Genomic DNA, 16,894 nt, shown 5'->3' on the forward strand with positions numbered 1-16,894 from the left:
CGCACCTTTTTATTGTATGCCCTTTCCATCCTTTTCTGATACAACTGGCCATGACACACTACTGCCAATCTTTTTTCATCTATTAAGTTCAACTGCTCCAGTCGAGCTTTGACTCATTCATCGTCGTCAATCCCGACTTCAGCGACAATTCAGAGGGAAGGAATTTCGACCTCTGCTGGTATTACTGCTTCAGTTCCGTATACCAACAAATAAGGAGTTGCACCTATGGAAGTCCGGACTGTAGTGCGATAACCCAACAAGGCAAAGGGTAATTTCTCATGCCATTGTCTAGATCCTTCTACCATCTTCCTCAGTATCTTCTTGATGTTCTTATTGGCTGCTTCAACTGCTCCATTCGCCTTGGGACGATATGGGGTGGAATTGCGGTGTGTAATCTTAAACTGTTGGCATACCTCCCTCATCAAATTGCTGTTAAGATTTGCACCATTATCCGTGATGATCACTTTTGGGACCCCAAATCTGCAGATGATATGGGAGTGAACAAAATCCACCACTGCCTTCTTGGTTACCGACTTGAAAGTTTTAGCTTCCACCCACTTGGTGAAGTAATCGATGGTCACCTGAATGAACCTATGGTCATTGGTCGCCGCCGGATCAACAGGCCCAATGACATCCATGCCCCATGCGACAAATGATAATGGTGCTGACATGGTATGCAATTCCGTCGATGGAGAATGAATCAGATCTCCGTGTATCTGACATTGATGGCACTTCCTCACGAAATTGATACAATCATGCTCCATAGTGAGCCAATAGTACCCTGCTCGAAGAATCTTCTTTGCCAATACATATCCGCTTATATGTGGCCCACAAACTCCAGCATGCACCTCTGTCATAACCGTCGTGGCTTGACCGGTGTCTATACATCTTAGCAATCCCAAGTCTGGGGTTCTTCTGTACAACACTCCTCCACTGAGGAAGAAACCATTTGCCAAACGCCGAATGGCTCTTTTATGATCTTCGGTGGCCTGCTCCGGATATACCCCCATCTTGAGGTACTCCTTTATGTCATAAAACCATGGCTCACCATCCACTTCCTCTTCTATCATGCTGCAATAAGCGTGCTGATCACGAATCTGAATGTGCAACGGGTCAACATACATTCTGTCGGGGTGGTGTAACATTGATGCTAAGGTGGCCAATGCATCGGCAACCTCATTATGAACTCTCGGGATGTGTCTGAATTCCACTGATCGAAATCGATCATGTAAACATTGTCGATATGGTATGAGTTTCAAATCTCGTGTTTCCCACTCACCCTGAATCTGATGCACCAGGAGGTCCGAGTCTCCCAAGACCAAAACGTCCTGGACATCCATGTCTGCAGCTAGTCGCAAACCCAAAATACATGCTTCATACTCAGCCATGTTGTTGGTACAATAGAAACGTAGCTAAGTTGTAACAGGATAGTAACGTCCTGTTTCAAAAATGAGTACCGCTCCTATTCCAACCCCCTTCGCGTTTGCGGCTCCATCAAAGAAAAGCTTCCAGCTTAGTTCCTCGGGTAATTCCAGCTCACCTGTATGCATTACTTCCTCGTCTGGAAAATACGTCCTCAAAGGCTCGTATTCTTCATCAACGGGATTCTCAGCCAAGTGGTCGGCCAGCGCTTGGGCTTTCATGGCCGTCCTCGTCACATAGACGATATCAAACTCTGTGAGCAAAATTTGCCATTTTGCTAACCTCCCTGTAGGCATAGGTTTCTGGAAAATGTACTTTAATGGATCCAAACGGGAAATGAGATAAGTAGTATACGAGGACAAGTAGTGCTTCAACTTCTGAGCCACCCAAGTTAGGGCGCAACATGTCCTCTCGAGTTGAGTATACTTGACCTCATATACTGTAAACTTCTTGCTAAGATAATAAATGGCCTGCTCCTTCCTTCCTGTAATGTCGTGTTGCCCCAGCACGCAGCCAAATGAATTCTCCAAGACCGTCAGATAAAGAATTAATGGTCTCCTCGGCTCAGGTGGGACCAACACAGGTGGATTTGACAAATACCCTTTGATCTGGTTGAAAGCCTCTTGACACTCCGTCGTCCAGTCTACCGCAACATCTTTCTTCAGCAACCGAAATATGGGTTCACAAGTCGCCGTGAGTTGAGCGATGAACCTGCTGATATAGTTTAGTCTTCCCAACAGACTCATTACCTCCGTTTTGTTCTTTGGCGGTGGCAACTCTTGGATGGATTTGATCTTGGATAGGTCCAACTCAATACCCCGTCGACTGACGATGAATCCTAACAGCTTTCCTGAAGGAACCCCGAAGGCACACTTGGCCGGGTTGAGCTTAATATCATACCTTCGAAGTCTTTGAAAGAACCTCCTTAAGTCTGCTACATGGCCTTCCTGACGCCAAGACTTTATGATCACATCATCTACGTACACTTCAATTTCTTTGTGTATCATGTCATGAAACACAGTAGTCATTGCTCTCATGTACGTTGCCCCAGCATTCTTCAATCCGAATGGCATTACCCGGTAGTAGTAAGTTCCCCATGGCATAATGAAAGTCGTCTTTTCCGCATCTTTTTCGTCCATTAAGATCTGATGATATCCTGCGTAGCAGTCCACAAAGGATCCGATCTCGCGCCCAACGCAATTATCGATCAAGATATGGATGTTGGGCAATGGAAAATTATCCTTAGGACTGGCCTTGTTGAGATTGCGATAGTTGACACATACCCTGATTTTCCCATCCTTCTTCGGCACTGGTACCACATTGGCCAACCAATCGGGATATCGAGTGACCCGAATAACTTTTGCCTGCAGCTACTTGGTCACTTCTTCTTTGATCTTCACACTCACATTCGTCTTAAACTTCCTCAGTTTTTGTTTGACCGGAGGGTATGCCGGGTCAGTGGGCAATTTGTGAACCGCTAGATTGGTGCTTAATCCCGGCATATCATCATATGACCATGCAAAAACATCTTTGAACTCAATGAGGGTTTTGATTAATTCCTCCCTGGCGTTTGGCTCAATGTGGATGCTGATTTTGGTTTCTCTGACATTATCTGCATCCCCTAGATTCACAGCCTCGGTGTCATTCAGATTAGGCTTGGGTTTCTCTTCAAATTGGCACAGTTCTCGGTTTATTTCTTCGAAGGCTTCATCCTCGTCATATTCAGACTCATCGTCATAACCGATCTCTTGTATAATTAAGTCGGAGTCATATTGATTTATTAGACTAGGTCGAAGATCCGTTGTGCATGCCATGTCATTAGAACCAGTAAAAAGAGAACTGTTCAGAAAGAAAAAAGAACAAAACAAAATTAAAATGAGACAGGAAAAGAGAATTTTATTAAAAATGCAGGATAACAGGGTTCACACTTTACAAAATAAAATGGGATTTGGATTACACCCTGGAATAATCCGAAAAATAAGAAAGAAAAATCAAAGCCTACTACCAGGACTCCCCCCGGGTAGGAAGAGGAGTAACCGTCTAATTGTTGGTATTGACCTTAGGCCCCACAAACTGTATGCCTGCTTTGTTGGAACCTTCTCCAACTTCTATTACATGGACATCAGCGAACAACCTTTCGAAGCTCTGATTCAAATCCCCGTCCATCCCAAACAATGGTCCGAGAATTTTCGGGACCGGCGGCCCCTTGGCACTTGCTCTAATGAAGGATCTGGAGAGACGCGGAATTGGTTTGGGAAGAACCCAAACCCTCTTCTTCATTTTCCGCGCTCTCTTTACGTTTGCCGCAGTAGGTTTGAACCCCAATCCAAAGGTCTCTAAATTCTTGGGCAAGGAGACAAGTTAAACAATCCCCTGAAGCTCAGCCCCCAAGCCTTTTCTTGGCACAAACCCATTACCCAGCATCTCTGAAACCATCATGACAGTTGCGGAAGCTACCCTGGGGTGTGGAATGCTTTCACCCTCGGGAATCTTGTTTGCTGACACTGCGTCGAAAAACTGGTAAACCCAGGGACCTTTGTCCTCATTGGTTTCTATGAAGGGCACAATGGCACCTCCCATGGTGCACTCAGTGTCTTCCCCATGCAGCACGACATCTTGTCTGTCCCATTCGAACTTGACCATTTGATGCAAGGTGGATGGCATCGCTTTGGCTGCGTGGATCCACGGTCGTCCCAACAGAAGGTTATAAGATACCGCGGCATCTAATACCTGGAACTCCATGGTAAACTGGACCGGGCCGATGGTCAACTCAAGTATTATATCCCCCACAGTGGCCGTTCCACTTCCGTCAAATCCTCGGACGCAAATGCTGTTCTTGTGGATTCTACCATGGTCAATCTTCAATTGGTTTAGGGTGGATAATGGACAAATATTGGCACTCAAACCGTTATCCACCAACGCCCGAGTAACTGCCGAATCTTCATATTTGACAGTCAAGTAAAGAGCTTTATTATGTTCCGTGCCTTCCACTGGCAGATCATCATCGGAGAACATTACCCTGTTTACCTCAAAAATTTTGTTGGCAATCGTTTCAAGGTGGTTTACTGAAATTTCATTGGGCACATGAGCTTCATTCAGTATCTTCATCAGGGCCCGGCGATGTTCATCCGAATGGATCAATAATGATAACAACGAGATCTGGGCCGGTGTTTTCTTCAATTGTTCGACCACAGAGTAATCCTGCACTTTCATCTTTTTCAAGAACTCCTCCGCCTCTTATTCTGACATGGGTTTATTTGTTACTGCCGGGTTGGACCTTCTCAACTCCACGGGCGCAAAACACCGTCCCGACCGAGTCAGCCCCTGCGCCTCACAACTATCCTCCTCCACTTGCTTCCCCTTGTACATTACTACTGCTTTTTCATACTTCCAAGGCACAACCCTGCTATCAATCACTGGCAATTGAACCACCGGCTTTATGGTGACCAGTTCCCTGCAGACCCCTTTCACAATAACTACGGGTGTGGATGGCGTCCCCGATACTACCAATTTGGCTGGCTCTGGTTTCTTTGTTGCAGTGGATGGACTTTTCCCTAATATCACCACTGGCTTGACATCTTCCCCCTTCAACTGTACCCCTGCTTCCCCACCGGTCCATTCTTCTTTCGGAGCGGCATGAATCATCATCACGGTCAGTGAGGGTTTCCTCGGCTCTCCTTCTTTGTACACCAACTCGATCATGTGAGCTTCGTGGTGTACTAGCAATGGGTTCTGGTTGATGTTGGGTGCCTCCGGCGTCTGGACCTCGATCTTGTTGGCATCAATAAGATCTTGTATTGCATGCCTCAACTTCCAACATTTTTCGGTATCATGCCCCAGCATTCCTGAGCAGTACTCATAACTTATTGATCGGTCCAAGTTTTGGGGTGGGGGATTTGGCCCTCTAGGCTCGATAGGACTCACCAAACCTAATTGCCTTAATTTGTGGAACAAGGCGGTGTAGGTCTCTCCCAACTCAGTAAAAGCTCTCTATCTCTGTAGCCTGTCATTTCTAGCAGCTTGATTTCCTCGAAAGCCCACCCCTGGAGGGTTCCTGTATGCCCTTGGTGGAGGATAGGCATTTTGTGGTGGAGGGTATGTGTTTTGTGGAGGTGCATATGCATTTTGGGGAGCCGGCGCGCGCCATTGCGGGTGAACCGGAGGCTGAGTGTATGTTTGGGCTTGGTGCAAGGAGAAGTGTGGTTCTTGAGGTGGATAGTAGTGTTGTGGCGGGCTGTATGGATAATTTGGCTTGTGGGGTCTTGGTTAGTTGTAGTATGGTTTGCCGGACCTGGACCAACCGCCTGTCTCAACCGTGGCGACTTCTTCTTTCTTCTTCCTTCCCAGCGCACCTCCCGTGCCGCTCTGAATAGCCTGGGTCGTTGCCTTGAGCGCTGAGTAATTCAGGATTTTATCGGACCTCAGTCCCTCCTCTATCATAACCCCTATCTTTACTACCTCATTGAAGGATTTTCCAACCGTCGTCACCAAGTGACCAAAGTAAGTCGGATCCAGCGTTTGCAGGAAGTAGTCCACCATTTCTCCAGGCTTTCCCCAGGCTTCTTTTCGGTCCTCAGTAATGTGAGACGATCAGGGATTATCTCGAGATTGTATTGAAAGTGACCCGCGAAAGCCTGCGCTAGATCATCCCAAGTGTACCATCTGCTGGGATCTTGCCTGGTATACCATTCCAATGCTGATCCACTCAAGCTTTGACCGAAATAAGCTATCAGTAGCTCATCTTTGCCGCCTACTCCTCTCATTTTGCTACAAAAGCCCCGCAAATGTGCCATATGATCACCGTGCCCTTCATATAAGTCAAACTTAGGCATCTTGAATCCTGCCGGGAGTTGGACGTCTGGGAAAGGGCATAGATCCTTGTAGGCCATGCTGACCTGATTGCCCAATCCATGCATGCTCCTGAAGGATTGCTCCAGGCTTTTGAACTTCCTCATTACCTCATCCTGCTCTGGGACCTTAACCGGTTTTTCAATCTCTGTCGGGACCTCCAAGTGCGGATTATAGGTATGGGGTTCTGGTGCATTGAATGTGGGTTCAGAGGGATAGTACTGCGCATCGTGAGCCTGAAACAACGGCTCACTGGTTGATCTTTGCAGTGTGGCTGGTATGGGTCCCATAAAAGTGGGAACATTTGGTGTTAGGAGATGTTGATGGGGCGGTGGAGCTTGGGAATCATAGGGGCTTCTCTCCTGATAATAGCGGTGATTCGGGAGGCTTGTTGAAGGGCCAGAGTGAGGGTATTCCGGGATATGCCCTGGTGTAAGAGCAACGGGTGGTTCAGGGCTCTTTTGTACTTTAGCCAAGGCTAACTGCATCGCATTCATCTCCAATCCCATCCTCTCTATCTTCTCCATCGCTTCTTTCACCAACTGGCTTACTGGCCTTTCTTCCTCGGTACTGTTTTCTGAAGTAGTCATGATTATTGGTACAGGTCCCTTGGATCTGGTCTGATAAGGGTGTGTTGCCAGAACGCTTTAACGACTAACTGTCTGGTATTTGTGGAAAATAACAAATTTGTTAGCGTTAGAGTTTAACAGATTTGGTAATAGCACATTGGGGATGCAATGCTCCTAAGCAGTTAACCATTTCTAACATGTTTTTGCTTCAACCACATGCGTCATCCCGGCTTGCTTTATTTGTGTCTTTAAAATGTTTTGGGAACCCCCATTTTTCTCTTTATTATCTTTTCTTTCTTCCTTCTCTCTTTTTTTCCTTTTCTTTCTTTCTTCCCTTTTTTTTTCTTTTCTTTTAGTAGCGGTCGAATCTTATGTGGATTGTCTACGTATCACATCCCCGCGTGAATCAGACCGGGTGTAGTTCTTCCCTAAAGGACACAAAATTCTTTTGAAATCATTCAATTCATTACCCAAAATTTGCTATTACAAACTACTGATTTCAACTGACGAAAATAGCAAAAATACAGGTTCCAAAATTCTTAACCTGAGTTGAAAAAAACAACATATGGGAAGACAATGGCCCCATAGAGCCAACAAACAAGACTCGAACTAAGGATACATTAAAGATTTCAACTTAGGTGCTCGCAAGGCATCGTTCGGCCTTTCCGCGGACTTTGTTGTAAGACCTCTTTGCAAGCTCTTCAACTCATTCATGATCTGGTGGACGTAGCCCATGATGGAGGCAAGAAGGGTATCATGAGGTATTTGCTCACATGCTAGGCATCTCATGTAGATGTAGTGCCCAATCTCATCAATCCTTCCTCGGGTGTTGTCCCTTTCGACGAACAGTTGCTCTATTCGACGGTTCTTTAGTCCCAGTATTCGAGCATTGTCGACGAGTCGATCCTAAAACCTCTCCATTCATTCTTCCATTCTAGACATTAAATCATAACAGCACCTTCTGTCTGTCCGGGCATCCCGGGCTTGTTTAAGGACTCGCTCCTGAAGAGTGGAGTTTGTTCCTCTCAACAGTCCGATGCTTATTTCAGAATCCCTTATGACTTGTTGTAGATGCTTTCTCCGTGCCATTGTTCCTTTTGCCCATCTTACCCGCATTCTTTCTATGCACGCCTCGGATCTTTCCAAGTCTTCTCGGCTTTTGCTGACTTGATTTCTCAACTCTGCTATCAATCTTTCATCGGAGCGACGTTTCTGTCGGTCGCTGTTACTCTTACTGACTTGGTGAATTCGGGCTTTCAGTGCCTGGTTTTATTTGGCTAATTTGTTCTTTTCACCCTGATCAAAGGCAACTTGCACGTTGTTCTCAAATATAAGCCTTTCAACTTGTCACTTCAGCTTCCCGATTTTAGCCCGGTAGCCTTCCTCCCTCATTAACCAGCCCCACTGTTCCTGCGAATCATCCGTAAATTGTTGGACATGAGCTCTTTTAGCAGGTCTCTGACAAATCTGGAACCTTCTCTCGAACCAAATATCGTACTTTGGGTCTACCTCACCCTTAGCCAGTTCTCGAACCATAGTCTTGGGCTCCAAGAATCTACATTCGTGCCACAACTTTCTAATTTTTCCTTCGGGAAATACGACTCCTGGGCTCAGCTCAATGGCGTGCTTGCTTAGATCCTCATCAGTGGGAATTACTTGAAATCTTCCTAGCTGGCGCAATACCCGATGAGGGGCATATGGCTGGATGCTGCGAAGTCCTATCAGAAGAATATGACATTCCTCGGCCGCCATGTATATTACTTCAGTATCAGACAACCACCCAAATGCCCATTCAATTTGGTCGGCTGTTGTTGATCTCAATCGTGTAAGCCATGCTTCGACACCTTCGGGGAATACGACGCCTATCATTCGTTTCTCAAAACTGTTGATACTGTTTCTCTCGGCTAACCCGTGGTTCATGTATCCCGCTCGGTGATAGAGGTGTTCTTGGATCCACAACTGGAGTAACAGATTGCATCCCTGGAAGAACTTGCCTCCTTCTCGGCATATAGTTAAAGCTCGGTAGATTTCGGACAAAATCAAAGGAACCACAGTACTGTTAGTTCTTTTGATTGCAACATCAGCCATCCCTACAAGGCCTATCTCTACTTTCTTATCTTTGCGGGGACAGACCACGATTCCCAGGAATGCCGTTATGAATGCCAAAGTACGTCTCACTTCCCACTTGTTTCTGTTCCCAGCATGAATTAGTCCGAGGTTTGGTTCTTCAAAACCCTGAGGAGTACCATACCGTTGATATAAGAATTGGAGAGCACAACATCCTCTCGACAAATCATCATTTTGCACCTTCCGACTAATGCTTAGCAAATCCAAAAATGCGTGCGGAAATACTGGTCTTGGTGAAAGTAAATACTGTCCTCTTAATTTCCCATTCAATCCCGCATATCCGGCGACTTCCTCTAGTGTAGGTGAAAGTTCAAAGTTAACAAAACGGAATACATTGCGGGTTTGGTCCCGAACGGTATTAGAGCCTCGAGGATATCTGTCCTTAGCTTGATATTCAGCAGATTGACAAAACCTCCCAAAACTCTTCCCACTATCTCTTTACTATCGGCTTCCAGATCATTCCACCACATGTGGAGTTATAGAGGGACCTCGCTAAAGACTGAGAACGGTTTATTTCGATTTGTGCTCATCCTGCACATTTATTAAGGTAATTAAAGAAGGAAAACTTTTATTAGACTCAAAACAGAACTATCTATATTCGATTTTTTTTTTGAATTTTGAAGATGAAGGACTCGGTTTTCAGATACGGCCTTTCAGCACTTCAGGGACGAAGACTTTAAGTCTGTGTGGGTATACCGGTCAAAAATCACAAAAATGGCCGTTTGTGCAAATTCAGCCTTCCGGCGTCCCTTTCGGGAGTACCTGGCTATTTATGGTAAAACAGCCTGACTTGATTTATTTTCTGATGAAATTAACATTTGACATATTTTGGTTATTTTTAGCAAAAGGGGAGGTTGGACTCGATTAGGGCTTCCTACGTATCTCACATCCGGTGAGAATCAAACCGGTGTAGTTCGCCCAAATAAACATACTATCTTGAAACATTCCAAGCAAAATAAGTGAAAAATAAAATCATAAAAAAACTACTTTTTTAAACACAACCTAGTTTCGCTTCCGTGGGCAAATAGACTATTTTGAAACAACAATAAAGACTCTATTCCCATAACAGAACAAACTATTTTTCATTTTCTATTTTTGCAGACCAGACAAACTAAAAATGATAGACTCTTTTTTTTTGAATAAAACAACTATATTAAAAATAAAATATTTTTCTCAAAATTTCGTCAGAGTTTCGACACTATTTAGACATTGTTATTTTTTAAAACAGAAGATTAACCCTATACACTGCTATATTTTTTTTTCAATATTCAAAACTGGTCATCATGTATATATATATATATTTCAATATTCAAACTGGTCATCATGCAAGTCCAAAGCAAATAAATGCACAAGCGGTGAGTAGGATGCATCAGGATGGTCTTTTCTGTTTCAGGTTGCTATTCCTAGACGGACCCAACCCCTGTGTTGAGTCCCCTAAGTCAAAAATGCACATGATGCAGATAAGCGTTCCTACTAGGGATCCGGCATGAAGTTGAGTTATTCTAGGTTCAGAACCTGGGGTGTTTGTTCTAGACCTGGCTTACCCGAGCAGACAGCTCGAGCCGATGGGGGGCAGCGTACCGGGAATACAGAAGCTTCACCGGCTTAGCAACTTGTCCGAACCTCGTTCTAAATTGGGATTTGACACTATACTGAAAAGAAGTCGTACGAAGTACACCCTTCTTCATGATTTAGAAGACTCAGAGAGGAGATGGGTTTCGGCACAGTTTATATACAGTTCACAAAATATCAAAGCGGTAAAAGCAGTTAGTTAGCACATTATGCACAGATCATGTAACAAAATCAGATAAAACCAATATAACAATTTATCTAAGCTCGAATTTCTAACCCTGAACCAGTGGTTCTGGGCCCAAAAAATTCCCCAGCAGAGTCGCCAGAGCTGTCACACCTCCTTCTGGCGCCCCGCGAGGGGCGTAGGAGTTTTTCCAATTAAAGGACAATCGAAACGGGATTTGTTTATTTATTTCAGAGTCGCCACTTGGGAGATTTAAGGTGTCCCATGTCACCAATTTAATCCCGAATCGAGGAAAAGAATGACTCTGTATTACAGTCCGCAAACCAAAAATCCGGATAAGGAATTTTGTTAACCCGGGAGAAGGTGTTAGGCGTTCCCGAGTTTCGTGGTTCTAGCACAGTCGCTCAACTGTCATATTCGGCTTGTTTATCTGATTTTATACAATTATGCGCTCATGTGCAAGTTTTAACTCTTTACCGCTTCTATTATTATATTTTAAAAGAATGTGAACATCGTTTAAAAACATGTCTTTGGATTGCTTCACATGAAATGCACCCGCAATCCGGAACACATTTTTATTCAATGTTTTGGGATTTGGATTTGGGTCGCATGAAATGCGCACATGAGTTTAAGAAGGTAAGATTAATTAAATCGCGCCTAAAGAGTCTAACGCGTTATTATCTTTGGGGAAGGCAGTGAAATTCACTAAACAATCCATCCCAAATTCTAAGTATTTATTATGACCAATTATTGAGGGCCCCGCAACTTGCATTTTTATTTGGCGAGGCTCGTCTCGTTTTATTTAAAAGGTCATCCTATAGTGGCTATGTTTTCTATTGAGTTTGTCTCTAATAATGAAAGAAGAAGAACGGTCCAACTTTATTTACATGCTTACAAGTTAGTTATTAGTCGGGTTCCGAATATGATTTGCAAAATCTGAACATGAACGCGTATATGGGTAGTCATTTAGATATTACGGGCCCAGGCCCAATGTGCATAACGTGATACTCGGCCTGGGCCACCCTTATTCCAATTGGGCCTATTCAACTTATTTGGTATGTGCTTAACATTCATAAGGGGGAAGGCTAACATGCAATGTATAACTTACCTTAATCAAACCATATTCTTACCAACTAAAAAAACTGTCATTTGTTTAAGGAAGTAACTATTGGATACCTAACATGCTTTTTGACAACAATGATGAACTTAACAGAACATGACTACTGCAACATTAATCCTTTTTATTATAAGCAAAAACATAGAGTTTTCCAACTAAATGATATGTATAAAAGTGCAGTTACACCACAACTGATTTCATGGTTCTAGTAGAGAAAGTACACTATCATACATACAACTAATGTTCAGTATATTTCTAAAATGAATTCAAAATAACTTCAACTCTTTGTATTCATGCTTCAAATTTCAGCCTACATTGACCAATGTATCCGTTGTGTACCTGGTATAGGAAAGCAAAAGAAGAAGAGGAATGATCAGCAGAGCAGTATGCAATAACACAGCAACACAGGCAGTTGACAGCCCCAAACTAGTAACAGCAACAGAGACAGCCCAATAACAGACCAAAACTCAGCAGCAACTTAAGAGAAAGCCCAGCAGAAATTTCAGAAAACCAAACAAACCCAACAGGAAGACCCAATAATAACCAGTATGAGGCACCAGCGACAGGTTTAAACCAAGCAGAGGACCAGTGAACTTTCAGTCCAAACAGAAAACCAAGACACTCAACTGAAATAGTATTTAACAAGTAAAGAAACTAGGAAAGCTAAACTGAAATCCAACAGTGTCCCATCACAGCAGATTGGTGCATGAAAAGCAGTAATTTCTGATTTTTGTCAAACACCCCAGAAAGAAAACAGCCTCAAACTCCTTGATGTTGAGTTTCAGCTTTAGCACTCTCTTTCTCTCAATTTCTGATGTCCAACCCCTTAACTTAACTCTCTAGCCCTCAAATCTGCCCAGCCTTAATTTCTGATTTTCTAACCCCCCCTAAACTCTGATGTCTAACCCTTTTCTCTACCCTAAAAGAGCCTATTTATAGGCAAAATACAGGCAGGCCCCAGGCTGCCTTGTTCCCCCCAGCCCTCAACTCTGCCCATACCCCTTTATTTCCCATTAACATGTGTTTTGTGCCCCAATGGTATGAGCAGCTGACAATCTTCAATTATCCCCATGCTATCAAGTTTTGTTCCCCACTATTGTATTAGTTTAATCCTATTTCAGTACCCTACTGTCAGCCCACTTAAACTAACCATTTCTTATCTTTTCACACCCCCAAACTACCCCTGTTAGCCCCTGGTTATTACCGTTTTACCCTGCTTTAACAGGAGGAAATTTTGAACTTCTGAAAGTTCAAATTCAAGCTGCCCTAAACTGAGTTCTAGCTATTATATTGCAGCTACAAACCATTCATAGATAATGTCAAACAATCAGCTAAACGACAATGATTCGATCAGTCATATGAAGCCATACGAATCAGAATATTTGCATATTCAGTCCTATGAAACTAATCGACTATACTAATCATAACATAGAGCAATCAGTCGATTAAACGAACAACACGAACAGGGCATCAACTGCCTTCAACAACTTTGCACGACACCGGGAATCTATATGAATTATCTATTTGACAATATTAATCAAATTGAAATATGTATATCATCATACGTATTCAACCATAAACAGAAGAGTAATTGACCAAATAAAAAGGTCTTATGAAGATGGAGGAAATTGAAAGAAAAATATCAGAAGCATCATCCAAACTAACTAAACATGCTAACAAACATAAACACCATTCAAACAAGAACAGAAAAGGAAAAGAGAACTTACTCTAGAAGCTCAACAACAAACGACCCCAGCTTTGACTGGACTTGACCATTTAAGGTCGAACAGACTTTAATCGAGGTGTTCTCAACCGAGAATACTTCGATTAAGGTCTATTAGACCCCAACCCTTCGTTTAAACTGGCCGGATGCCCAAAGTTCTTATGTTCTAGGGTTTGAACATTCCGATTTGGGGCTTGAGGGTTTGTGAGTAGATTCAGACCAGACCAAGCTTGGTTTGGTCACGAGTGAGGGCAGGGTAATGGCTGGTATGAATCTGGGGTGGGTTGGTATAGATCGGGATTTTGCTCGAACCTTCAAACGAAGATTCGAGAAGATGGGGAATGATTCGAGGAAAGGGGATAACGGATCCGTGCTCAGGGTGGTTGGGTGCATCAGGGGTGTTACTTTGGTGGTCACCGGCATCGTTGCCGCCGGGTTTACGGCGAGGGTGAAGGGTGGCGGCTAGGGTTTGGAACGGGGGATGCTGGGTTTGTGTCTGAGAGAGACGATGGGGGGTGTCCGGATAGGGGGCGTGGGGTGTGATGAGGGGCTTATATATGGAACGTGGCAATTAATCTGAGCCGTTAGATCAAATGATCTCAACGGCTTGGATTAATTGGTGAGGGACAGACGGGATCGTTTGATATAGAAACGGGGTCGTTTGGTTTTAATGAAGGGCTGGGTTGATTTGGGTAAGCAGGTCGGGTTTGGAATGGGTATGGAGATGGAATCCTGGCCGTTGGATTGATTTAAACCAACGGTTTCGATTAAGAAGGGTTAATACGACGCCGTTTGGGGCGTCTCACGGTCTGACCAAATTGGACCGGGTCTGGTTGTTTTGGGCCTGGATTTGGGTTGCATTTTTTGGCCCAAATCGGGTATTTTTCTTCTTATAATTAAACCAAAAATTCCTAAAACAAAAAATTAAACTACATAAATATTAATTAACGCCAAACAACAATTATCGCATGAATTAAAACATTCAATAAAATTACCATGATAACAAAATAGAATAAAATGCCTATTTTTGTGATTTTCGCTTTTAAAAACCAAATAATGGTTAATTAATTCCCAAATGTACCATTTTTCCCTAAATGCATGCTACATGTATTTTTGTATTTTTTGACTATAGCAAGGCGAGCATTTACGGACAAAACAATTATCAAAATGTCACACAAATCCTCAAAATTGTACCCAAAGGTAACTTGTTTTATTTCTTTTCCGATTTCTTTTGGAGTAGTTTCCGTGAAGCAAAAATCACGTGCTCACAGGATGTATAACTAATTCTTGCATAACTAATGCATAGGTTCAAATATCTACCAAACAATGTATTATTAATACACAAAGCTAATGCATCGTTTGATAGGGTGCATAAGAATAATGCTGAATAGGGTGTATTAGTAATGTTGATATTAGTTATGCTTGCATTAGTTATGCTGACATATTTCTTATCCATTGTTTGGTTTGATGTATTAAAGCATTGCACAATTTCTAAAAGAATTGTTTGTTTACAAAAATGCCCTCAAAACTAGTTCACACTCTAACTTTTAAAAGAAACATATGCTGAGAAATATTTTTATATGAAAAAGTTTACAAAAAATTATTTGATTTGTCTACCTATATTGTAAAATAAAATTAAATATTTATTTTTAAAAAAAGAAAATATGCTAAGTATTTATTTATTTACTAGGGATATAATTTTATTTCTCACTATTTGGATTATTTTGAACTTGCATTAATATACTAACTAGCATATTTTAATCAAGCATAAATTTTGAAGGACAATTTTCTCTTTATCGAAGCTAATGCATGCATTAAAACTCATTGCAATGCTAATACCATTGTTTTCTATGCATTAGTTATGCATAAGATAATACCAAATAGGATATATAACTAATGCTTGCATAACTAATGCGTAAGTTCAAAATGTGTACCAAACAATGTATTATTAATACACAAAGCTAATGCATGCATTATTTTATCTAATACATCCTACCAAACAACCCCTAAGTGTTTGGTCTAACATTAGTTTGAAGGATTAGGAGTTGTGTCATATGTGCTACATGTTATTTGTTGAGTACAACGTATAGGCATGGTGACGAGTATTATACGTTGGTGCCAAGCATGACCGTGAGTTTTAAATTGAAATTGTGTGTTCTTAATAAATTCTACAAATGCCTAAATTGTTGATTCTCTGTGTTGAGCAAAGATTATGATTATTCTCGTGGGATGTACTTATGATTGAGTATTGGTGCTAATTGAGGTAGTTAGATGTTGGAACAAGTTTGGCTATAACTGATTTTCCTTGTCGGGACGTAGTTACTTATACTGTCGATTCCCTTACCGGGATAATGTTGTTCTTTACTGATCCCTTACCAGGACTCTTGTTGTGATTAGTGTTGAACTGTATATTTGGATCGGGTTGCATGCCGCAACAATATTATATTTGGATCGGGTTGTACGCCGCAACAATATTATATTTGAATCGGGTTGCACGCCGCAACAATATTATATTTGGATCGGGTTGCATGCCGCAACAATATTATATTTGGATCAGGTTGCACGCGGCAACAATACTATATTTGGATCGGGTTGCACGCCGCAACAATAATATAATTGGATCGGGTTGCACGCCGCAACGGTGATAAATGATATGGATCGGGTTGCACGCTGCAACAGAGTTATTATGCTTTGGGATCGGGTTGCACGTTGCAACAGAGTTATTATGCTTTGGGATCGGGTTGCACGCCGCAATAATTGATAGTACGAAATGTTTATAGATTGGTTATGAGTACCTTATTGTTTTGCTGTAAATTCTAAAATGTTCTTATGTCTTTCTCTTAATTTACTGTTGGTACTGATATCCTCCCTCCCATAGCATGTACCCCTCCCATAGCATGTACCCCTCCTATCTTTACTTGTTTATTCCTGTTTTATTTTCCGTTGCATATTATATAATTGCACAGGTTTATCTGGTAGTCTGGTCCTAGCCTCGTCACTACTTCGTCTGGGTTAGGCCAGGCACTTACCAACACATGGGGTCGATTGTGCTGATACTACACTTTGCACTATGTGCAGATCCCGGAGTGGCAACTTTGGACCATAGCATTGGGTGGCTGCCTTCAGTCCAGTTAGAGATCCCGATGTAGTCTTGCAGACGTCCGCAGTCCCGACGTTCTCTTCTATCTTTATGTGTATTCTGTTTTCTTTTGCTTCCGAGACAGATTTTACTTTCTTTTCAGACATTTGTATGTAGTATTCATAAATAGTCCGTGATATTGTGACACCAGATTCTGGGTAGAGATATATATTGGTATTGTCGTACTGGTTAT

This window comes from Nicotiana sylvestris, chromosome 2, assembly GCF_000393655.2.
Source record: "Nicotiana sylvestris chromosome 2, ASM39365v2, whole genome shotgun sequence".
Lineage (NCBI taxonomy): Eukaryota > Viridiplantae > Streptophyta > Magnoliopsida > Solanales > Solanaceae > Nicotiana > Nicotiana sylvestris.